At 38.7% G+C, this 26,156-nt stretch overlaps 1 long non-coding RNA gene across 1 annotated transcript; it reads left to right on the plus strand.

Moving 5' to 3' along the window:
- Window positions 1-3,486: 3,486 nt before the first annotated feature.
- Window positions 3,487-25,775, plus strand: LOC122900104. Its single transcript, XR_006383175.1, has 3 exons — window positions 3,487-3,502; window positions 10,478-10,530; window positions 25,745-25,775. It is a non-coding gene; the product is annotated as an uncharacterized LOC122900104 (long non-coding RNA).
- The last annotated feature ends 381 nt before the right edge of the window (window positions 25,776-26,156 follow it).

Consider the following 26,156-nt stretch of genomic DNA (forward strand, 5'->3'; position numbering starts at 1 on the left):
ACGTTTTAAGATAGTTTGAGCATGTTTTACATGACAGACAAGGGAAAAAAAAATGAAAGGGATTTCTAGAACTTTCTGTTCCCCTCACTTTGGTTAGGAGGTCCACTGCGATGATTGGAGAGTAAGATGGTGAGAGCCTGAAATAAGGCTCAGACTATGGGAATATAAAAATGAAAATGCACTTCTGGACGGAAATGAGTATCATGTGGTTGTTAGTGTAGAGGCTCACCCATTTACAGGCTGTATAATCTTAGGCAAATTACTACTTAACCACCCTGAGCCTCAGAGTCATTATATGCAAAATGGTGATAATACTAGTACACGTTTCACAGACTTCTTGAGGGAAGTAAATGAGAAAATGTATTCATTCCACTGTTTAGTTCATGTAGTAAGTCCCCAGTAATTAGAAGCTACTATTACTTCAAATAATGGCTATTTCGGTTTCTTCCAAGAAGTATGACAGTATTTTTTTTTCTATTAAGCATTAAATTTGCTGTTTCTTTGTTATTCTTTTTTAGAATAGAAAGAAAAACTTCCTCAAAATGTTAAGCTATCAAAATAAAGGGGGAAAAAAATGCACTTTACTGTTATTTCAATATCACTCTTCCGTTAGACCGGAAACACCAAGTAAGCATGACCATCAAGGCAGTCTTTTTGTGTAGTTGGTAATTCCTTTGAAGGCCCTGGGGGAGGTTGGTAAGGAAGAATACTGAATAGGAAAGCAAACAAGATTAGGTCAGCACCCAATCTCCCTTTGGGGGGATTCGCAAAACTGTTTTTGTTTGAATAAGCAAGCTTTTGCAAAAGTTTGGTTTATTTCTCACTGAATCCAAAGTTGTCTCTCTATCCTTCAGCTAATATTTTAAAAGGTAAAGCAAATATTCAAAAAAGTAAAGTGGTACTTTAAGTAAAAAGTGCAAAAATCAGTTTTCAAAAGTTAGAGTAAGTCAGCAAAAATAGTGAAAAAAATAGTAAAGCTTTCTTTAGCTGTATAAACTAAAGATTGGTGAGTTAGGGCTGTGTCTATGTGGCTCTTTTTTGCCTGGGTCTGTTGTGTAGACACATATATTCCCATCATCAAAAATTAGTAGGAAGTTATTATTCCATTTTACAAATAAAGAAAGAATAATTCAATAAGCTTATTATTTGTTTATTTATTTATATTTTTGAGAGTGAGTGCAATAGCGCGTGAGCAGGGGAGGGGCAGAGGAAGAAGAAGAGGGAGAATCCTGAGCAGTTTCCACGCTCAGGGTGGAGCCCATCACAGGGCTCAATCTCACCACCCTGAAGTCATGATCTGAACCAAAATCAAGAGTTAGGTGTCCATGAGAGACTATGGACTCTGAAAAACAATCTGAGGGTTTTGAAGGGGCATGAGGGTGGGAGGTTGGGGTACCAGGTGGTGGGTATTACAGAGGGCACGGATTGCATGGAGCACTGGGTGTGGTGCAAAAACAATGAATACTGTTATGCTGAAAATAAATAAAAAAAAATTAAAAAAAAAAAGAGTTAGGTGTCAACTGATTGAACCACCCATGTGCCCCAGGATTTGATAAGTCTAAAAGGCTGAAATAAAAATATGATTTCAGTCATTCATTAAATACAGATTTATGATTGCTTACTTTATAACACTGTTCAAAACATTGTGGTTGGGACGCCTGGGTGGCTCAGTTGGTTGGACGACTGCCTTCGGCTCAGGTCATGATCCCGGAGTCCCGGGATCGAGTCCCACATCAGGCTCCCCGCTCCACGGGAAGTCAGCTTCTCCCTCTGACCTTCTCCTCGCTCATGCTCTCTCTCAAATAAATAAATAAAATCTTTAAAAAAAAAAAAAAAACATTGTGGTATACCATTGACCAATGGTATATATATATATATATATATATATATATATATATATATATATATATTATTCAACCCTTGTCTGGATCTATTTGCTCAAATGATACCAGCAGAACTCAGTTTTTCTCCACCTCACAGCTCTGACTTTCCCATGGACTGGTGTCAATCTCAGACAGTTGTCCTCGTGGTAACAAAATAGTTACAGCAGCAGAAACCTAACTACCTTTGAGCTGGCAGCAAAAAGGACGTCACTTTTCCAGTAGTGCCATCAAGACCTGAGATTCACTCTGATTTGACCAGCTTGAGTTACTTGCCACCATGGTCCAGGTCTAGGGAAAATGTGACAGTGATTGGCTCACCTGTAGGTCAACACTCAGAACATAAGAACTGATTATGAGTTAGAGGCCAACACGAATCAGTGTCTGTGCCAGAATAAGGTCACTGGGATACTCTGAGGGCAAACCACACACTTCCTGTTTCCTTCTAGAATTTTCTGTAGGTATTTTAGCCAACAGTCCTTCAATTTTATAGGAAAACTACTAAAATGATAGGCTAGGATGACACATTTTTTTCTCTTTTACACTAAATTTGCCACATTTTAAGAATATTGGTCATAACATATAAACATCAGAAATTGCCCAACGGATCATTTTAGAGATATTATGATGTGAGATTTTTATTTATTTTTATTTTTAAAGGATTTTATTTATTTATTTGAGAGAGAAAGAAATAGAGAGAGCATGAGCAGGGTGAAGAGGGAGGAGCAGTCTCCCCTCTGAGCAGGGAGCCAGACATGGGGCTTGATTCCAGGACCTTGGGATCATGACCTGAAACAAAGGCAGATGCTTAGTGACTGAGCCACTCAGGTGGCCCACCAGCATGAGATTTAAATTAAGATTTTCTTAATGGAAATTTCTCTGATGATGATGATAGATCGATGATAGAGAGATAATACCTCTGTATGGCTACTTTGTGCCAAGCAATTTTAAAAGCCATAACCGCCCCCGCCCCAAATATATATGTTTAAAATTCACTCAGTCCTCACAAGAGCCCTACCACAAGTGCACTTTTTATTCTGTTTTTCTTCCACAAGGAAAGTTCATTTACAAATCTTTTTTTGTTTTCTTCTTGATAAAGGGATAATGCTCTACAAGGAAGTGAAGAACAGTAGAGAAATCCTAATATATATCAAAAGGCTATAACTACACCCATTTCAGGGTCCCCTCATCTGCCAAAGTCTGCTCTGCTGGTATTTACCTAAGACTCCTGGACACCCTGCACTTTGTAGACAAACACCTGAGGGAAAGAGTTCTGTATATGATTTTTTTTTTTAAGATTTTATTTGTTTATTTGACAGAGAGAGATCACAATTAGATAGAGAGGCAGACAGAGAGAGAGGGGGAAGCAGGATCCCTGCTGAGCAGGGAGCCTAATGTGGGGCTCGATCCCAGGACCCTGGGATCATGACCTGAGCCGAAGGCAGAGGCTTTAACCTACTGAGCCACCCAGGTGCCCCGAGTTCTGTATATGATTAAATCAGCCATTCCTAAAACCACGGAGTCTGATGCTTTCTAGGCATGTGCGTTTTCCTTTGGGAGCACGAACGAACACCGCGAACACCGCGGGGAAAGTATGCAGCAGGATAATCCGAGGAACACTGGTAAGCCATTTAACAAACTGGCAGCGCTTCTCTCCTTGTTTTTGGCAGTGTGTTTTATTATCCTGCTCCCTCATGTGTCAGCACTTCTCTCCGTGATATAAAATCAAGAAAAGAAGTTGAAAGTTTTCGGAATAATCCCAAACTGAAGAAATCAGTAAGTGAGATAATTATACCAGCCTCAATGGCTGCCTCTACCAGGAGCCGATTCAACGATTTGCGGTATTCGCACAAAGGGAACATATTTTGCATGACTTGACTTCCAAGCAGTGATTATCCCTTGCAGGCTGTTTGTTTTTTCCAAGTGGTCCTGCTGATTAGAGGCTCTGAGTGAAATCTGTGGTGGTTGATAACCTAGCTACCTTGGCTTTCTGCTACATTAAACCCTTTTGGTCTGCTTTAAATGGGCAGCGCTAATGCCTGTAGACTTTCTCTGCCTTCAGAAGCGGGATCTCTTTGCCAAGAATTTGCTTCTTGCAGGTCTTCAAGGAGTTTATGTTATGCGTTGGCAGTGTTAATATAAGAATGCAACTTTTGAAAAAAAAATTAAAAAAAAAAAGAGATTACGAAGTCTCAGTAGAATATCACGTATTCCTTGATTTGGTGGTTGAATTTTCCAATAATTCAGTGAGTAGTTAATGAATGTTATTCATCATCACCATCTTCAATGCAATGGATATAACATCCCTCAAATGCTATGTCAAGGCATAAGAGTCCCACTTGAAGCCCTATATGGAGAGTAGCATAAGGAAGAAAAAAATACCAGTGTAGAACACGTTTCAGAAATGTACGTAGATTCAAAACTCATACCACCATCATTCAGCTTCAGCATATCAAAGCCTTGAAGCATCATTCAGCTAAGTTATTTATCCAGGAATAATGTGACTTTTCCCCATGTGACGGCCTTTATCAGTCCTTGAAACATAATTTCCATAGAGCACGCAGGGCAAAATGCTAATTTTATGAATGCTTATTTGAGCCACATGTGAGTCCTGTTTGCTATCCAGTCACCGCTGTAACATTGTGGGGTACCCGGGATTCAGTATTTGCAAAACGACAATACAAATCTAGGTTTTGGATCTTATTTTCCTTGCTCTCAGCCAAGGGTTGGAAAAAGGCCACTTAACGGGCCACACAGTAAATATGTTTTGGCTTTGTGGGCCACGTGGTTTCTGCCACACCTGGTCAGGGCTACCCTTGCAGCACAGAAGCAGCCCTGGGCAGTACGGAAAAATGAATGATGATGACTGTAATGTGGATTTCATATAATTTTCACATGTGAGGAAATCTGCTTTTTTATGAACATTTAAACATATAAAAAAACCATTCTTAGCTCACAGACTGTGCAGATACTCAACAGGTTGGATTTGGCAACGAACCAGTTTGCTGGCCTCTGCTCTAAATTCAGATTGGTAAAGGAGATGATGTCTCTGTTTCTACCTACACTACGCAGATAGATCTTCTGTACTGCTTTTACTTTTTGTTTTAACTTTTTGTTTGTGCTGTTTAAAAAATTCTGGAGGGGCCCCTGCTGATCTCATGGGTCATGGGATTGAGCCGCACATTGGGTCGCTGCTCCATGGAGTGTCTGCTTGAAAGATTCTCTCCCTCTGCTCCTCCTTAACCCCCCAAATAAATAAGTAAATCTTGAAAGAAAAAGAAAAGAAAAGGAAAAGAAAAGAAAAGAAAAGAAAAAGAAAAAGAAAAAGAAAAAGAAAAAGAAAAAGAAAAAAATATTCTGGGAATGAAGCAAATTAATAGACTTTTAAATTTGTAAGTCTGCCATCCCTCAATGCTCCGTTTAAGTCCTGCAATTCAATTAAGATTTCCCTCTACGGTTTAGTTCTTAGGGACCTCTCTCTACCCTGAACTGTTCAGAACAATGCCCACCTGGGCCATACCAGTCCAGCTTCTCCTTTGATACTTTGTAGTTCCTTTTGCTTTGCTACCTACATTTCATAGAATAAAGGTTTGGTAGTCTGGAGCTTTTTTTTTTTTAAAGCCCTTTTATGAGACTGACGCGCTACCTACTGCGCTAACGAGGCACCTTTAAAGCCCTTTTAGAGCAGGGATCTATTTGATGTTATTTTATAGCAACTCTCCTGAACCCAAACCCTGCATATTGTGCATTGATCAACATACCAATAGGAAAGAAGACAATGTACAAATCATACAAGGATGTAGGGATATTGTACATATATATATTCAGAGTTAGCACTCAATTGTCTGTGTTTTCAGTGTACAGCAAATAGTAATTTATAGGGGTAGGAATGTTACTATGTTTGGAGTAGTATGATTTATTCTCAGGTATACAGCTAACAAAGAGGGCAATTGGCTTGCCTTCTCTTTTCATTCAATCATTATTCATACATAGATTCATTCATTCTATACATACTTATCAAGTTCTGGTATGCAGGTCCCAATATCAAAGCAGATCTGAACGTCATTCTTGTTGCCAAAATGTGACATCGACTCTGGATTCAGCTTCCTCTGACTCAGTCTCTGATACATCTTTCTCATCAGCCCTTTCCTCAGCTTACCCTACCCCTACTCCTGCCCCTGTAAGGCCCTCATTATCACTTGACTCAACTATTGGTCTGTCCACATCTTCCATCCTGTATACCAGTTGTCGGAGTGACATTTGTTATGTAATAAAACTTATCCTTAAGCTATTGCTAGTTTCTTACTTATGACTATAACTTATAACTTTTTTCCTACTTATAACTGTTTAATGATTCCCCATACATAGCCTTCAGGATGTAGACTTCTCAAGATGTGTGAGACCTCTCATGAGAAGGTCCCAGCCTCTGTCCCCAGTCTCATATGTTAGTGTGCTCCAGTGGCCACAACAAAATTACCACAGACTGTACTCGGGGGGCTGAGACAACAGAAATTTATTTCTCACAGTTCTGGAGACTGGAAGTTCAAGACCAGGGTGTCAGCAAGTTGTCTTCTCCTGAGGCCTCCCTCTTCGTCTTGAAGATGCCTTCTTCTCCCTGTGTCTCCACAAGGCTTTTGCACTGCGTGTATGCATCCTTGGTACCTCCCTGTGTGTCCTAATATCTTCTTATAAGGACCCAAGTCATACTGGATTAAGGTTCCTCCCAAACAGCCTCATTATATGTTAATCACCTCTTTCAAAGCCCTGTCTCCAAATAGAGTCAATTCTGACATACTGGGGGTTAGGGCTCCAATGTATGAAGACACAATCCATCCCATACCACATGTCTAACTTTCTTCCTCCTCCTTGACTGGCAACATTCATGCCTCATATTTCCTCTACTGCATGAAGAGTTCCATACCTCAAGCTTTGCTCAGTCTGTATCCTTTGTATGAGAGATCTTCTTCCTATTCTACGCTCTTTTTTGCCTAATGAATACTCGACGATATTTCAAAGTTTGATTTAGACAGAAGCCTCTCATCATTGCCTTTCCTGACTCCTGGTGTCCATGGGGACTTTCAAGTACAACACCTGTGACATGCGTTACTGATATGGGTGTCCCTGTGCCTTGAACCTAAACTGTCAACCAAAGCCCATGTTTCTACTCAATGTAAGTTGTTTTTTTTTTTTCTCCAAATGAATGAATTACAAAATTTCATTGACTCTTTAATTTTATTTATTTATTTGAGAAAGAGAGAGAGAGAAAGGAGGAAGAGAGTGAGAAGGAGAGGAAGAATTCAAAGCAGACTCTGCACTGAGCACAGAGCTAATGTGGGGCTCAGTCCTATGAGCCTGAGATCATAACCTGAGCTGAAAACCAAGAGTCAGAAGCTTAACTGACTGAGCCACACAGGTACCCCAACTTTAATTTTAGGTGACTGGATAAATTGTTAGATAACAGGCAATATAAATATTGTAATTCCTGGATTACACAAGTAGGAGCTGTGGAGATACTTACACTACTGGAATAAATTTAAGAAATTTACAGTGCAGTCAGATGTTACCCGAGAAACCTCTCAATGTTAGCATTATAGGCAGTGCACAGCAGTGAACAGAAATTGAAGGAGAAAAAATACTTTTAGCTAAAATATTCTTCTCCTGGTTTTATTCACAAGAAGAGGATTTGAGTGAAAGTTTTGCTTTTAATCACTTAAAAGTGCTCTGGAGTCTGTTTTCCTTCCTTCTTTTTTTCCCCTCATAAACACAAAATTCCCTGAAGAATTTTTATCGTGACTCATTGAGAAAATAGGTAATTATTCTTATTCTATGTTAGACTTCTACTTGGTTTCTTGAGACACATAAAACTTTCTTTGGGGAAAAAATGTTTTGAGACGGAAAACCTCAAAGACAAAATGTACCTATTTCCTGCTGAAATACATAGCAACTTCCTGTAGTTGCTCATGGACAGAAGGGAACTGAAAGAACTCTTACAAAATGCTCATATATTTAGCAAGATTAGACCATGATTTAAGATATTACTTTTCGATACAGATCCACATGATGATAGATCCTTAGACACCCTTCTCCACGGGTTGTTCTGAGACTTTCTCTATTTAATGAAATGTTAATTTTTTTTAATAAACCGTGGATTAGAGTTTTGTAGCCACTATAGCAAACTCGAAACGAATGATGAACTAATGCCACTCACAGGAGAGAAATCCCCCGCCTGCTGGTCTGACTGTCTTGGTGATTAAGTTACCTACGTGTCTTTGGAAAATTCTCATGTCATGTCATTAAAAACAGCAATGCTATACACCTACCTGATGGTTTTGTCCCTTGTTTAGGTTTTTAGTAATTAGCAAATCCACCCATGTATTCGCTTCGTCATTGGCTCACGTTTCATGAGAATTTGCTAGGTACTGGGGACTGTGCTACAGTAATGTACACGGTCCCTCTTTAGATGTTGTCACTTACTCATCAATTTCCTGATGGAGTAGCACAAGAAAACCCTTAACACCTCCAGTGAGGGCCTGTCCACCTGAAAAAAAAAAAAAAAAGAAAGAAAAAAGAAGAAAAAGTGCTAAACATTTAACCTGACTGAAAATGTATCACCAAAGTGCTTGGCTTCTGGCACAAACCAGAGACTATGTGGAAACACATCATAAAAATAGATAAAACAAGAGCAGAAAGCCTGGAAGGCTGAAGTTGTCTTTTAGATACAGTCATGGTGACAGCCCAGGCAGTACCCAAAAGAGCCAGAGGATAAAGCAAACTGAACCAGACTTCAAGTCAACAGACATTTACTGAACTCCAGCTCTGCATCAGGCACCGTGATCATTGCTTTTGGGGATACATATATGAGTGAGACGTCTTATCTGTCCTTAAAGAATTTATAAGAGGAGACAGAGATATACAGAAGTGCCATACTAGGCAGGATGCATTAGGTGCTCAATGTGAGAAGAGAAATACGACAAAAGCGCTTTGGGAACATGCAGGAGAAAGTAATTCATTTTTATCATAAATATTGGGGAAGCCTTTGTGCAGAAGATGGGGCTTGCATTGTGCCTGTAATATGGAGTATGCTTTTGAGAGGCAGACAGTAGGGGAAGAACCAAATAAATAATAAAGAAAAGTCATGAAGAAGACAGTTGCAGTGTGTGGTATTCAGGGTTGGCTAGGAGAAGCGGATCGCCGGGACATGGGAGCTGGTTAAGCAGCTGAAGGGAGTCTGTTGTTTCCATGTCTGGTGTTGGAGCCTGAAGCCCACAGGGCAGGCAGGCAGGAAGAAAAGATGGGTGGGAAGTTGGAAGAGCATGGATAAATTGGAACTCCTAAGGTTGGAAGGAGTTCCACAAGGACTGACTGGGACCCATTTAACCTCTCTTACTACCTCTCAGTCTCCATCTCTGGTGATGGAAGTGGCTTAGCAGGAGAGGTGGTGACTATTCTTTATGGAGTTAAATATCTGCCTGCCCCAGCTGTGGGGTAGGCTGGAGGAGGAGAGAAGGAAGGAGGTAGGACACCACGTCTGGTTGCTCCTCCAGCCGACCAGCTGAGTCACAACAAGATGTCTGCTCTGCCACAACAGCTGATGTCCCCACAGACCCTCCCAGTGTGCAAAGGACATGGAATCCTGTTTCACATTCCTATTCTAAATCCTGTACAAATGGTCTCTTCTGCTCTACTCCCAACTCAGAACTCAGCAGTGAAGGGAATCTTGGGAAATATAGTTTTAGTTTTCCTAAGTGGACATATTACAAATCAAACACTTGGTGCCCCTTAAGAGCATCCAGGATTATATTCTCTCTGTTCCTGGGTTATTAAATATTTTACCTTTTCAGGGGCCACATAATTTCCTTAGAGTATTACAGAAAATACTCACCAGACCTAACCCATAGTCTAAACTATTTGGGAAAGAATTTACTCATTTGCTAATGATCAATCAGCTTGTTCTTTTTTTTTTTTTTTTTTTCCAATTTATTTATTTTCAGAAAAACAGTATTCATTATTTTTTCACCACACCCAGTGCTCCATGCAAGCTGTGCCCTCTATAATACCCACCACCTGGTACCCCAACCTCCCACCCCCCCGCCACTTCAAACCCCTCAGATTGTTTTTCAGAGTCCATAGTCTCCCATGGTTCATCTCCCCTTCCAATTTACCCAAAAGCACATACCCTCCCCAATGTCCATAACCCTACCCCCCTTCTCTCAACCCCCCTCCCCCCAGCAACCCACAGTTTGTTTCGTGAGATTAAGAGTCACTTATGGTTTGTCTCCCTCCCTATCCCATCTTGTTCTTTATTCAATTGTTTAGGTCCCAAAACACTGGAAATTGACACAAGGTGGAGAATAGGATTAAAAAACTGTATCAAGTTGATTCTTTTCTATCTTACTGTGAAGATTAATTTTTAAAAGTGAATGGAGAGATCCATTCTTCATTTTTGCTCAACTTACAAACTCAAATACCCCAGAGCTCTTACATATAATTGTAGAACAATCTAGCCTTGAGCCCCTGAAAATATCATGTTGACACAAAAGGGACAGGTAATAAGTCATTCATTTTTGATGGACAAAGACTTTGTTTCCTCTTCCTAGAAACACCTGTGCATCTGGGGAATGTCATGCTTAGAAGACACCCTGAAATAAAGGTGAGAAGTTCTTTGTTTGAAACATTAACAGCAGCCACCACCCTTAACAAGCAAATGAAGCATAGTTATTTTTTAAAGAACACAAATTAAATGTTCAAACTGCACTTTCCCCTTGAATTACATGGCTCCCAAAGGGGGGAAAAAAAAAAAAGTTTGAAAGGATTGAGAAAACAACTTCAAAACAAAATTGAGAATTAAATGAACTAAATCAAGATAGTGTCTATAGTTCATCCTCACGATTGGGTTACTTGTTTTGTGCATCTTTCACAGCCAGCGTTGTGTCTCCAGAAACAAAAACTATATTTCAGGTAGCTCTGAAACTCAGAGGTGAAAGACAAGGTAATTTGGAAGTCCATACTAATGTGACATCCGAAAGAAGGGACTGAATCTGTACTTCAAGGTCAAAGGTGACATTCGAAAGGAGTTGCCAATATATAGAAAAGAAGTGCTGATTTCAGAGTTGGCTCTTTTACTGTTCCAATTGGAAGTAAATATTAAATCCTGTGACTCAAGATCATAATTCTAGGCTATTGTTTTCTATGAGTTTTACAATTCAGTGTGCTATTTCCAAGAGCTTAGCAAAAGAGGATGAGAGTTTGACTCTAAATCTTGGAGACCTGGGCACTAGTGCTGTGATAGGGCTAAAATAACTGCTAATCCCTCATGTTTGAACAGCTCTTCATGAAGTGATTTCACATAAGAGATCTTTTTTGATATAACTGTTATACGGCATATCTTCCATTTTATGGACAATGTGAGTTTTTTGATGTGTAAGATGAGCTGAAATAGGGAAAGTGACAGAAAATTTACAGACCCATGGAATAATATTCCACAATGGGGTATTCTTTATAATTATCTTGGCTGAATAGCACCATCCAAAGTTCTTAAATCATCAACAATGCCATTTTTACTGTAGAGGATAAGAGTTATGATCCTCTGACTCTTTAAATTTTCTTCCTTGACAAAAGTGATCTACCTCTCTAGCCAACCTGTCTCGATGATCCATAACATTCCTACCCTGGTGCCAGATGGATGTGATAGAGGGCTCCTAAAAGGCTCTTGGTGTGAGGAAAATGTTGCTTACAGGTAATGGGAATCTTGTGAGATTTAAAAGTGGGAAGATGCTAGTTTGAGTCATTAAGAATCTAATTCAGCTGAATTTACTGTCATGTTGTTAACATCGCTATTTTGGTTTATATAACTTATGACTGAAGACATTTTTAAAAATTTCGAACATGATATTCATTTCCTTATGGCATGGGTTACTTTTTAACATTACACCTATGTCCATAGGACAGTATCCTAATCTATTTCCATTGAGAAGCTTACAAAGGCATTAAGGGTAACAGTTATTCTGTGTGACAAAAGAGTTATTTACTCCTCCTTCCAGATCTAATGAACCACAAAATCTAGTCATTTCTTATTGCTATGACCATCACTTTTTGCCTATAGCTGGTACTTAGTCAAAACAGTACAAAAACAACAACAAACACACACATAAAACCAACAAAACAAACCCCAAAACAAGATCAAAACAGTCCAAAGTGTGATTAAGGTAGTTATATTATTTAAACCAAATCCCTGCCAATTACCTACTAGATTTTCTATCCTGAATGCCATATGGTCCATCAAAATTAGAATGTCCAAAAAAGAAGCCATTTTATTCAGTCTGAAAGCTGTACTTTCTTTGAAAAGATATTCCTCCTATTATGGTATCATCACTCACTGACTCTTCCAAGGGAGCAACTTAGGAGTCATCCGTAACCCCATACTTTATCATTTACCATGTGGTGTCAAACCACACTTGTTGTTTCAAATCCAACCACTCTGATGTGTTCCTAGTCTAGGTCCTAGGATTCTCGGCCTGCCAGGCCCTCTTATTTATTGCCTGGATTCCGTACAGCACTTTTCCAACTGGTTTCTTTGTCATCAGTCTCTCACTATTCTTGTTCCCATGGTTGCCAATTACTTTCCTTTAATTAAATTAAATTAATTAATTTTTATAAGTACCATATGAGTAATACAGAATGTATGGGGGTTCCAGCCAAGTAGGCAGTGATGACTTTTCTCACAGGTAATAAAAATAGACTTCTTGGAGGATGTGCTTTTTGAGTTGGACCTTGAAAGATGACTTCTCAGTTCTTGATGAAAGTAAATTGGAGATCCATTATGAGTGACTGGAGGTTTTAGGATAGGAAAGTAATACCATTAGAAAACCCTTTAGGAAGATTAAAATGGAAGATTAAAATGACTGGAGCCAGATAGAGTAGAAAGGGGATGATTCTACAAACAAAAATGGAGTTAAGATGTTATTCTATTTTATCTATTTAACTTTTTTACTGAGGCATAATTGAAATTAACATTATATTAATTTCATGTATACAACCTAATGAATCAGTATTTGTGTACACGGGAAAAGGATCACAACAAGAAGTCTAGTTAGCATCCATCACCACACTTAGTAACAAACTTTTTTTTCTTGGGATGAGAATTTTTAGGATCTACTTTCCTAGCAAATTTCAAATATGAAATACAGCATTATTCACTACAGTCCCCATGCTGAACATTACATCCCCATGGCTTATTTTATTTTTATTTTTTCTATGATTGGAAGTTTGTGCCTTTTGATCCCCTTCACCCATTTTGTCCACCCACACTCCATTTTAATTTTAGTGGAATCCTTTGGGGGAGGATGGATGCTTAAAAGAATTCTCTGCTTCCCTATTCAAGCTAGCATGGCTCATGAATTCCTTAGGAGAGAACAAAGGTCCTTCACAAACTTGCTCATGAGGCAGGTTCAGAAAAATGGAGACATGACCATGGGGGTTATGCGCATAAAAGAAGTAGGGGATTCTGGAGTTGGTAAATAAAACAAGAAAGGCTATTAATGACCCTTATTAATTAATAATGCAAACACTGTACCTAAGCTGAGATTGAAACCCAGGAGAACCTGAGTTTGCATTCATGAGGAACAGTAGCTGGGCAGAGAGCCTGGTATAAAAAGGATGAAGAATGAAGAGTTGGGGAGCGCCTGGGTGGCTCAGTTGGTTAAGCGGCTGCCTTCAGCTCAGGACATGATTCCAGGGTCTCGGGATTGAGCCCTGCATCAGCTCTCTGCTCAGCAGGGAGCCTGTTTCTCTCTCCACTCTGCCTGCTGCTCTGCTTATCTGTGTTCTCTTTCTATCTCTCTGTCAAATAAATAAATAAATAAATAACCTTTGGGAAAAAAAAATTCTAATGCCACTTAAAATATTGGTAAATGAAGCTATAACAAATTACACAGTTTCCCACTCTGTCCAGTAAGTTCTTAAAAAAAAAGAATGAAGAGTGAGGTTGTAGGTGCAGGATCATTTTGGGTGGCATTCTCCCATCACTCTTCCACAGCCATCATTAGGTTTAGCCGCACGGTTTCTTGCTATAACTTGAGCACAATGTGTATCTACCAGACAGTATAGAATGTCCTAGGATTATGAAGAGGAATAGCCCAAGATTGCAATTCTATTATTTATTAAGATATTCTGAATCTATTTAAAGCATAAAAGTTTAATACTATTATAGACTTCTTATTGTCCGTAAACTTTAGCAATATAAATTTACTTTTTACTTAATGTTTTTCTTGTTAAAAAAACAAACATTTACTTACTAACTTACTCAACAAATATTTACCCAATTCTGATTACATTCTAGATACTGTGATAGGAGCCAATGACAGGTTTATAAACAAAATATGTTGTCAGTAAATGTAGTCATTACTGTAAATATAACTGATGTCAATATTTTAACCTTGGGTTTTTGGAGGTGGTGTGTAAAAGGAAAAAGGAGTTGCCGTCTAGAGACTTGTGTGTGATTTTTGTTTTTTGTTAATATTTCACTTTTTAAATGTTTCTTGTGAGGAACAAAATATGAGATTGTCATTTTCAGTGATATCTGATGGTCTTTGCCTTGGCAAGAGAGAATTTAGACCCTTTACTTTTAGTTGACTATTATGCCTGATCTATATTTGTTATCCTGATTTATACTTTTTATTTTAATTCTTAATTTCTTTCTTCTATTTTCCACAACAATTCAAAAGGTACTTCTTTTTCTCATTCTTCAGTTGCTGTTTTAATCTTTAACAAGAGAACTTTCAAACTTTATGTTATTGTTAAAGTGTGGAAAAAAGTCACAACTTTTAATTCTCCTTTTGAAAAGCTGAAGAATTCAGTGCTTTTATTTTTCTTTTCCCTTTAATTTAGGACTTGGTCAACCTAGAGCCCGTGTGTGTGTGTGTGTGTGTATGTGTGTGTGTGTGTGTGTGTAAAATATAGTCCCAAATATAGTGGGTTAAAAAACCAAAACTGGCATGTAGTCTTAAGCAATTGCTTCACCAAACCCTTTGCATCCTAGAAATGATCTTTTTCTTTTGAATGGCAGATAACTTTTTTTTTAACTAAATCATGGCTTAAAAAAACAAATATCAACAACAACAAACAGAAGAAAATTCCACAACTCTTTCCTAACCATTTAAGTAAGGTAAGGATATTTTAATTTTTCTTCTGATAATCAGAAAATCAAATGTATTTAGGCCACCATGTGTATGTACTTACTTATCTTTAATGAAGACTGCTATATTACAGCTCATCACCACCAGGGAATAATAATGGTCATTATTATCTATAATAGTCATTTAAAAACTGTGAGTATAATAGCAGTGGCTTAATAATTTAAAATATGAAATAATTTAGAATGTGGCTCTTGAGACTGCAATGGTATGAAGGGAAGCATACCATCAGGGATTAGAAATCCTAAATCCACATCAAAGCTAAGGAGTGAACCAGAGGATACAGGCAGGTATAAAAGACCAAAGCTGGTGTTCCGTCTTAGAGTGACTTAAGGCAACAAATGCTTTCCTTGTCATCCCAGAATCTTTAACATTGGTAGGTGGCATAGATGGCAACTTTAACCCTGGAGTCTTGTAAAGACTGGAAAGGCCTTATAGATCACCTTGTCTGTAAGCTCATCATCAGAGCCCATAAAGCAAGGGAGGTCCAGGATGGCTGAGCTCATTACCAGTGGCAGCCGGATCAGAGACCGCATGTCTGGTACCGGCTTCAGACGTCTTTCCATTGCCTCCAGTTGCCTCTCGTTTTAATCCCAAGTTTGTGATTCAATGGCAAATGGAAGAGATTTCACTTAAAAACTAGATCAACTAATGTGAAAGTCTGACAAGTCTATTAATAAACCAGTGTGATAAATTCAGCTTCCTCTCCTAACATTAGCTGATTGTAACATTTTTGTCTTATTGAACATTTCACCGTTTCTAAGAGGAACCCACAATGATCAGGCATTTTAAGCAATACCAGTATTTGAACAATCTGTTTCTTTTATTTAAACAAATACAGGCAGGTTGTTGTCTCAGTGAAAACTTTTCTCTATGAACGTAATTCTTCTTTGGCTCTGTTTGACACATTGGGGCATTACATTTTCAGTACTAAATTTCATTTCCCTTCGATGGAGTAGTAAGACAGCACATTAGCATTCTACCTTCAAAATGTTCATGGAAAGGCATTTTGACCTGCATTAGCAGCGTCTTTAGATAGCCATAAAGCTTTTACAAGATAAATAAGCAAACCCTTCTGGAGCTGAGGCTTTAGTGTTACTAAAACAGATACATATAATGATCCAGCCCTTCTTTTCTGAATATATATAAGGCACATTATCTGATAAAGAATACCTTCCCAAAAGAAACTAGGGAAATCTTAAGTATAATCTTTATCATATGAAAATCTTCCTAAAAAATCACATCTTTTTAAAAACATTCTTGGTCACTGACTGTCACCCAATGATCCCTGTAGGAGGTTGAAGAGAAACACAGGCATCAAAATGATTTTTCTCTTTTCGCAGGGAGGCCCACGTTAACAATTGCATAGCCTGAGAGTAATTGTTGGGGGCCCCAGTAGAAGGCAAACCAATGAATAGAATTTGGGGAAACAACTTGTTGCGTATATGAGTGGATTCCATTACACTGATGATATTACTTGGACATATACCTGTGATGCTGTAAATTAACAACCATGAAGTGACCCAGCTCCACATTGGGGAACTCTTACAAAGAAGTGCAGGCCAGCTGTTGGGAAGAGAGCCATGGTGGTGGGTGAATCGTGGAGACTCTGGAAACCCGTGTGGAACGAACAGAACTCAGAAGAGAGCATGAAATCTTTAAAGAGCTGCAGCAGAGAAATGAATGCTGCAAGGCTCTTTTTTTTTTTTTTTAATGAAATCAAAGCTTTAATGAGCTAAAAGAAAGCAAATCCCATGAGCCCTAGGAGTTTTGTAAATAAAGAGACCAGCCTTCCCGTGGGAGCGGGGCTAGCAGATACCTTCCCATTTAGAGGTGCCACAGTCGGCATGTCTTCTGTGCGAAGTTAGCTTGTCTGGACTCATTGTGCTCCCCATTTTTCAAAGTGGAGAACAGACACCGCTTGAAAACTTATCCCCTTCGCGATGCCCGGCATGTGATCCATTAGAGATTTATTTGGGTTTCTAAGCACATGTGCCACAGAAGATTAAAAGTGAATAATCAGTCATTTACCTTAATGTGAATGAATGAGGTGTCTTCCTGGTAATGTCTCTGTGAACTGCAAGGAAGGGACGGGAATGTTATGGAAGAAGAAGGGAGGTAGAGTGAGGCAGCAGAGAAGAGAACCCCTGCCTCTGTGCTCCTGATGTGTCAGCTGGACAGCCAGAAGAAGAGAAAAGAAGACGTTAGGGAAAGAGAAGGAAGAGAGGTGGGAGAGGCTTACACAGAGGACATGAGGCTCAGCGGGCTGCCTACAGTCCTCTTGGTCTACAAATGTAGTCTTCTTGCCCCAGCCAAGTGTGACTGTAAATAAGTTCTTGCTTTGTTCTCTACGTTCTCTCCCTCAACCCTCTCATTTTCTTTCCTGTAGTGGAGATCATGTTCCCTACTGATAACACATCAGTGGACAGCCTTCTTGAGTTGAGCCACGATGTATGAAATTAGCAGAAGGGACGTATCCTGATAGTTTGGGTCTCATGACGTCTCATCCCTGGAAGACAACTCTACCTCTCCTTCAGATACTCAGCTATTAAGAGTAGAAATCAAATCAGTTTTTAATATTGAAAGACCCTGGGGTGCTGAGTTAGCTCAGTCTTTAACTGTCTGCCTTGGGCTCAGGTCCTGATCCCAGAGTTCTGGGATTGAGCCCCTATTGGGCTCCCTGCTCAGCAGGAAGCCTGCTTCTCTCTCTCCCACTCCCCCTACTTGTGTTCCCTCCCTCGTGGTCTCTCTGTCAAATAAGTAAATAAAAATTTAAAAAAAAAATATTGAAAGATCCTTCCCTCTCCCACCCTCCATAAAACATAAGCGTCAAACCTGGCAGAAAGGCGCATTGGAAACAAAGCTAACTACTTCATGGGGGTGGTGTAGTCCCTTGACTGCATGACCTGAAAGTCTGTGACCTTTGCTTAGGCATCTCTACCCCCGGCACTCAGATGCTCCCCTTTCAAAAGAGGGAGGATTAGCTAATAATAAGAATACCAGTATTGAACACCAGCCCTTTGGTCTTTTAATGCTTATTAAAATAGGCACATGCAATAGGTTTTACTTTCCCCTCTATCTAGAAGAGGAAGCCAAGGCTCAAAGAGGCACTAAGCCACGGTCACACTTTTGATGAGTTAGTGAGAGATCCAAACCCAGAGCGTGGTCTCTTATACTCATCTGATGCCTGTTTACTTTCCCACAGTCTGATTTTATTATTTATGTGGTCTAAGCATTGTAAAACATAATCCAAGGTAGACTCTAAGGAACTAACATAGTTTGCCCATCAAGGGTAAAGATGGAATACAATATTCTAATTAGCATTCATGAAAAATATTGACGTATCAAGATACTCCATTATTGTTTCTAAGGTTATGTTGCATGATTTTTGGTAATTTCTTATGCTTTCCTCCTCTTTCTTAAAATACTTTATTTATTTGAGAGAGAGAGAGAGAGCGAGAGAGAGAGAGCATGAGATCGGGGAGGATCAGAGGGAGAAGCAGACTCCTCACTGAGCAGGGAGCCTGAGCCCAGCTCCATCCTGGGACTCCAGTATCATGACCCTAGTCGAAGTCAGGTGCTTAACTGACTGAGCCACCCAGGCACCTTGATTTCTTACATTTTTATGTCAGTTTTTTATAATGCATTTTAAATCAAAATACAAGTGAATGCCTTTTCCAAAATGGTATTAACCTTTGTTTCAATATAGACATGAGATGACTAAAATATGATGTTTAGCAGATTCTGATTTCATTTGCTTCAAGTACATGAAACATTGTTGGTAAGAACAAAGTCTCCACTGTTCTGTTCAGTTTAAATCTTAGATATAAAACTTGCAATTAGTCATGAGTCATTTTCTTTTTTCTTAACTTTTCAGTTACCACCTTAGGGCAATTCCTAATATGTGGGGATTTAGAATTAGTATTATTTAAATAACCTTAGAAACCCTCAGTGATTCCTTATGGGTCATGCGATATACTTCCACCTTTAAGTTGCACATGAATCAAATTAATCACAAAGTCAAATATGTAAAGTTCAGCTTATATTTTGTTGTTTAGACAACTACAAAGAACAGAATATAAAAGGGGGGAAAAAGGAACCATCGCAAAAGGCAAAAATTCTAACATCCTGCTTATGAATCCTTTTCGTGTTCCTGACACCGACAGTTGGGGTTTCCTGATACAGTATTTGATGTTAAAACTGGTGGGGAAACCCCACATTTTACTGCCAATACTTGTTTTGTTTGGAGAGTTTCATTTTTTAACAGTATGGCTGTACTATCACATAAAAGCTTGTCTGTCCTTTCCTATTCTTAGCTTAATTCTTGGAAGAACGTTGAATTTATGGCCATTGCTCAATGGTGTAGAATGGTGCTTGAGACAAAATGTCTTTATTCTCTTACAACTTGGAAAATAACTAAAGCAAGGAAATGTAGTGAATGCCGTCTTTATGTTTTCTCTGAAGGTGTGCAAGGAACATTGGCTTTTAGGAAATGTGCATCCTTGGGACAGCCTGCACTGGTAGGGGGTCGGAGATCTTGGACTACCAACCGATCAATGACTTTGGAAGGGGCCCTCATAATGCTTATCATCTCCCTACCTAAGTTTTTCTCCCATATAAAGAAGAAAGAGAGAGTAAGCAGTCGAAGAAATTCTTTCTGGGTCTAAACATTTGGGATTCAGAGTGGCATTATTTGAAAATCAAAACAAAACAACAGCACAAGTGGGGAGAAGGGATATAACTAATTGTATTTATTCTTACGGTGGAAACAGAGTGTTTTTTAAATTATTATTAATTGTTCAGAATTGAAAATCACATGTCCTCAACTAACCAGCAAGTTCAGGTGGGTAAGTTTGCCCTTTAACAGGAATACATTGTTGTGTGGTGTTTGGGAGGTGGGCTCTGCAGGTAGGGCTCTGGGGTCTGAATCCCAGCTTGCTTCATCCCCACTCATAGACCATCATCTTAATGATATTCCCTAATGTCATCATCAGGAACTTGTGTGCTGAACAAAGGAGATTTTTTTTTTTGTCCTGTGGGGCATTGGCAGACTGAAGATAGACACAGCCAAATTCCAAAGGAATAAGGTTCAGTTAAGCTCCCATTCGACATCAGGGAGCATCTGCTCTTCTACTCATGAGGCCCTGATTTTAACCGGAGGATTTTGGGGAAATCGTTCTCTCTCAGATAGCTTTTGTCTCGCTGATCACCATTCGGGAAGAATGTCATAGAAACACAAGTATATAGATTTAAAAGTAGCTGCCAACTTGTTTACATATCTTCCCAGGATTCATGCTTCCCTCCTGGCTCTGGGCTTTTATATATTAACACCACAAAACTCAGTTCACAGCAGCAACGCAATTAGCAAGCTCTCTGAAAAACTACCTCCGTTTGTCGCTGTTAATGTATTTGCTATAGATTTTAGTGACAGAAATAGTGATATTAATGTCGTCAACATCCCTGTCACTGCTTGCAGGCATCATGTAAACCAAAAGGTTACCTTTTAAATTATGAAATCTTGGGTTAAAAAAAAAGCCCTTCATTTTTCTGACTTGTCACATTAGAGTTTAAGATTCTGTTTTGGGTGCTCAGAATTAATCATAACATGTTAGCTTTGGTAAAAATAAAATATAATGTGGGAAGCCCGTATGCTTGGTTTAAAATATTTTAAATGTTATGCTATGGTCTAAATATAGATATTATTATAATATAATATAATATAATATAATATAACAAACTTTCATTTTATGAATAGCCTCTACCCTTAGCCAGATAACTGTGTTTCTCATCAAGCATATTCTAATTAGGACACATTTCTCTGTTTTGAAATTCTAAAGAATCCAAGAATACAAATTTTAGAAAAATTGGCCTTTTAATTAATCAAAGCAGCATAGACACTGACACACATATATATGCAGGAAGTGTACAACTTTCCTATTTATTAGGCGCCAACTGTTTAACATTCCGAACAACTTTATGGAGGTGGAGGAATATCCCACTGAGTCTTAGAGATTAAATAACTTGCCCAAGATTGAACAATTAGAGAGGGGTAGCATGAGGGTAAAATGAAAGGTTGTCAGACTCTAAAATCAATACCCTTACATATGCTTCACATCCAGACTCCTAACTATATTCACAACTGTAATTCTTAATCGTTATTTCTCTATTTCTTTAGTTTTGACACCAGTCCTCTTCTTGATGTAAAACACTCTTGCTTAGGTTTTTTTTTTTTTTTTTTTTTTCACCCTCACATGAATTATTTCGAGATCACATTCTCTGCATGGGCAGGGACGTCTTTTCAAAGATGCGAATTTGTGAAAAGCTGTCCACCACTTAATAGTTAACAATCTAAGTATAGTTAACAATCTATAGTTAACTGAATAGTTAACAATCTAAGTATTTATTCATTGATTCATTATATGTGTTCATTCATTTATCAAATATTTACTAAGTACTGGTTGCAGGCTAGGCATCCCACTAGATTTTGATAGATAGGACTAGAAACATTGAGGAACATTTCTGTTATTTAGAATTACACATCTCTCTAAAATCTAGGTCATCTACACTGAAATGGGGGGAAATTTCTTCAACTTTGTTGAGAAACCACTGAAGGCCTTGTTTTAATACATAGTTAGCATCATAATAGCTGATGTTATCTCCAGTAAGAAAGCCTATTTGCATGCCATTATGGAATGAGTCTAGGTGAATCTATTTTATTAGGCAGTGAGACCGGCTTTGTCTTAAAAACCAATGCAGAGAGGGATGTAAAGCTGTGGTAGAGAGACCTAATAGATAGGTTTTGTAGGTATTTTATTTGTGTTTATAGTCACATATCATTTTGATAAGGCTTTGTAATCCAGATGAAGAGAAATCAACATTGACACTCTCTGTTCTATGGAATAGCCTTTACAATCTTGTTTGATTTAATCTCTTTAAAAAAAAATCTACTTCCAAATGTGAGTTTAAGCTCTGGAACTTTCCAAAACATTTTTATTACTAGTCTATAGTTTCTAGTACATTTCTAGTACATTTAATTTCAAAAGCAAGGTCTATGTTTCAGCTTTGTATCTTTAATAGCCTTTGTCTTAAAAACAAACAAACAAACAAACAAAAAACCCAACAACAAAAAACCCATTCAGGGACACCAGGGTGGCTCAGTCAGTTAAACATCTGACTCTTGGTTTCAGCTCACATCGTGATCTTATGGGTCCTGGGATCAAGACCCATGTGTATGTCCCTTGCCTCCCTAAGTGGGGAGTCTGCTTGTGGATTCTCCACTGCTCATCCCCCCACCTGTGTGTACACACACTCTCTCTCTTTCAAATAAATAAATAAATCTTAAGAAAAAAAAATCAGTGTGAGGTGTTTGTTTTGTCTTATAAGCAGAGGCTAAAGACAGATTAGAAGCTGTACACGAGAAAACAGAAATACTTCAGTTGTTTTGACCAGTTACTTTTAACTCCTATTTCAGGTCAAGATTTAGTGAAAGAATGAAAGCTGTTTCAGCATCCTGATTGAATTCTTACATTGGATGCTATTCACTCTTAGTGGGGTTATGGCTTGAAATGAGATGATTGCAGAGTTCAGAGAATCCGATGTCTTGACCCTATTGTTTCATTAAACAACTCAGCTATTAAAAGAATGAACAGAGCTTCAGACTGTAATCAGTCCATATTGGGAGAAAAAAACATTCATGGAAAATTTCAAATGCCAATGACTTTAGTATTTTCCAGCACTGAAAAAATAAGTAATGGTAGATGCATGCTATTGGGCCATTAACGGGAATTCTTCTGAAATTCCCAGAAACCAAACAAGAGATCAAGGGTATTTTGTGGGCTATTTTTTGAAGTCAATCAAACAATAATGGTGATTGTAGCATCTGGCATCTAAATGGTATTAACTTTTGGCTGTTGCCTCAATTTCATTAAATTCAGTGAGATTTTTGTTAGAGGGAACTTGCCAAAGAAAATTTACATACCAGAAACAAAGTAGTCATGGAATTTATTCATTAGCTTTCATACCCACAAAAGCTCTACAAATGCAAAGGTTTGATTTTGGATGGAGTTCATCTGGATGTGTCACTAGGAAGGGTATCTTTGCACTGCAGGCTGCCTAAATTTGGAAGAAATGAGTCCCATTCATTTTCTTTGTTATTTGCGAATCTACAATGGGATATAGTGGTCTGCATGGCCAGAGAGCCAAAACATTTCACCATTTCAAGGGCTGTTGGAGGCCTACATCAACCTGATTCTCTCCAACCTGGTTGGAGGCCAGATCAACCTGATTCAAGGCAAAGCCAACAGGGAAATTTTTTTATAGGTATTTCGTTTTTCTACTGTTTTTCTACCATTTTCCTTTTTGCATGTTCTTAAACCTTTTTTTTTTTTTTTAAGATTTTCTTTCTTTCTTTCTTTATTTGTTTGACAGACAGACATCACAAGTAGGCAGAGAGGCAGGCAGAGAGAGAAGGGGAAGCAGGCTCCCCGCTGAGCAGAGAACCTGATTTGGCGGGGCTCAATTCTAGGATTCTGAGACCATGACCTGAACCGAAGGCAGAGGCTTAACCCACTGAGCCACCCAGGCGCCCCTCTTTTCATATGCTCTTAATCACTGCATTTTACTCCTAATTAAATCCCTCAGTGGGGCACTTGGTGATGGGGTTGGTTAATCATCTGCTTTCTACTCAGACAATGATCCCAGGCCCTGGCATCCAGGCCCCTCCCCCTCCCTGGGCTTCTCACTCAGTGGGGAGGGAGTCTGCTTGTCCTCCCTCTGCCCCCCGCCCCCCCCCGCCCCACCCCACTGGGGCTCTCTCTCTCTCTTTCTCTCACATGAATAAATAAAATCTTTTAAAAAAATAAAAAAAATCTTTCACCTCACTGCTAATATTAAGAACAAAGAGAAGTATGATTTTAACCCTTAGGTTTTGCTGATTGATTTTAAAGTGACAAGGTTTTTGTTAGTTATACTTACTGACCCTTCAATTACTATTTTAAAAAAAATGATTTTCTCCTGTCTGTTTTCAGAAGTGACTTGACAAAAACCAAAGGTATTTCCAGTGCTTGTAGTTGAATGGAAGTTGAGATGTATTAATCATAATATAATTTACAATATGATGTTCTTCCTTTCCTGAAGTTACATCAATTCAGTGATATACTTTTTCAAAGTGATAATATGTTTAATTTACGAAAATTATATTGCTCTGGGAAAATAAGCTTTTTTCTTTTTTCCAAATTCTTTTTCTGTCATCATGAGATTTGTTATGATACATCAGGTCTCGTGAGGGGGAGCTTTATTGAACAACATTAGGTGCTAAGTTCACAAGACAGGCTGGAGAGAGTTAACTCCAAGAGGGGGCTGAGCCCATTGGTGTTGTGTGGGCTGAGGTTCCATCCACCGTCTCTCCTTCTAGAGAGAGATAGACTCATGAAGCAGAGAAACTTGGCAGGCTGAGAATAGAGCTTCAGGCAGAATTCTAGGCCTTTAGATGGAGTCAAAAGACAGAATGAAGAAAATGGAGCAGGGCTTAATCTCACTTATGTTTGGGTACCATGGCCCCAGGTCCTGGCTGATGTTTGCTGGACCTTAGCACACCCAGCTGCTGGAACTTAGACAAGAAAAAGACAAAAGAAATTTAGCAGAGTCTGAAACTCCACCAAGAATGGTAGAACAGTTGGATTTGCAAAATTCAAGTTTTGAAGGAGATTGACTATTATTTTTCTATTTGTTTCTGTAACTCAAAACAGCGGTGTACATTTGAGCAAGAGTATATGTGGTCAGAGGGACTGAATATTCTCGGTGATCTTGGAGTGCCTCTGGTTTCCTAGTGATTCTGAAGTACAGCACACTGGTCTCAACCCCCTCATTTTCAATTTGTCTCCCAATAATAAATAATGTAAATAATGCTAAAATTAAATGAAAGTCTGCTTCACAACAAAACAAACAAACCCCTAACCATTAAAATGACAGAAGAGTCCCCAAACAGAGTAGAAAGCCCTGGAGTGGTGGCCTCACCATGGTTAAAGTAAATCATCGGTACAAGCAGGTTCTAATAAACCATTCAGCGTGATAAAGGGGCGCTATTATGTTACAAAGCCCAGAAGGCTCTGTTGCTGCTACTACCATGAAGTGAATAGGTTAAAAGACTTTAAATGGGATTGCCATAGTTTCTGCAACAGAAATGCAGGGCTACCGGCAGATAACATGCCTTTATTAATGTATACAATAGGACACTAATACAAATTAGAAGTATCTATGATGTTAGACAATCTGGTTTGTCTCAGTGGAAAAATCAGGGGGACGTAGCCAGAAAGAAAACACATTTTACAGAAGCAATTCCAACAAAAGTCTTTCTGGATAATGAATTCAATTTTGTTGTTGTTGTTGTTGAATAGAAGCTTCTATGAGAAAATAACTGTCCAATTCATGTTCATTTAATAACTTTTCAGGACCTCCGGTGTGCCAGGTACTGTGCTAAGTATTAGTACCCTTCAAAAAGTCAGGATGCTTGTTCACAATGTGGTCTGTAACACATCAGGTCCAGAACTGACAAATATTTATTCTGTCTTTGACATTGTTGGTGAAAAACAGAAGGCTAGTCTTTTAAAAAGTTTTGCATCCCTTATTTTGAGATTCCTCTCACTTTTTAAAAAAGATTTTATTTATTTATTTTAGAAAGCATTGGAGGGAGGACAGCACACACAGGCAGAGGAACAGAGAAAGAGGGAGAGGGAAAAGAAGACTCCGTACTGAGCACAGAGCCTGATGTGGGGCTCGATCCCAGGACCCCAAGATCATGACCTGAGTTGAAACCAGGAGTCTGACGCCCAACTGACTGAGCCACCCAACTGCCCCAGACATTCCTCTCATTTTTGCCTATTTGAGCCTCACCATTTTGACCTTTAGCTCAGGAAATAAAAAAAAATAGATACATTAAAGAGTAATGAAGTTGAAGAAACAGTGCCATTTATAAATCTGAGGTGTTATTCTTGTGCCACACTATGTGTTATGCAAGAGATCATTGTTACTTAACTAACTACTAAAATTAATTGTTGCAAATATTAAGTGATGATAGGGCTTTGGATTT

This window comes from Neovison vison, chromosome 1 (assembly GCF_020171115.1).
Source record: "Neovison vison isolate M4711 chromosome 1, ASM_NN_V1, whole genome shotgun sequence".
Lineage (NCBI taxonomy): Eukaryota > Metazoa > Chordata > Mammalia > Carnivora > Mustelidae > Neogale > Neogale vison.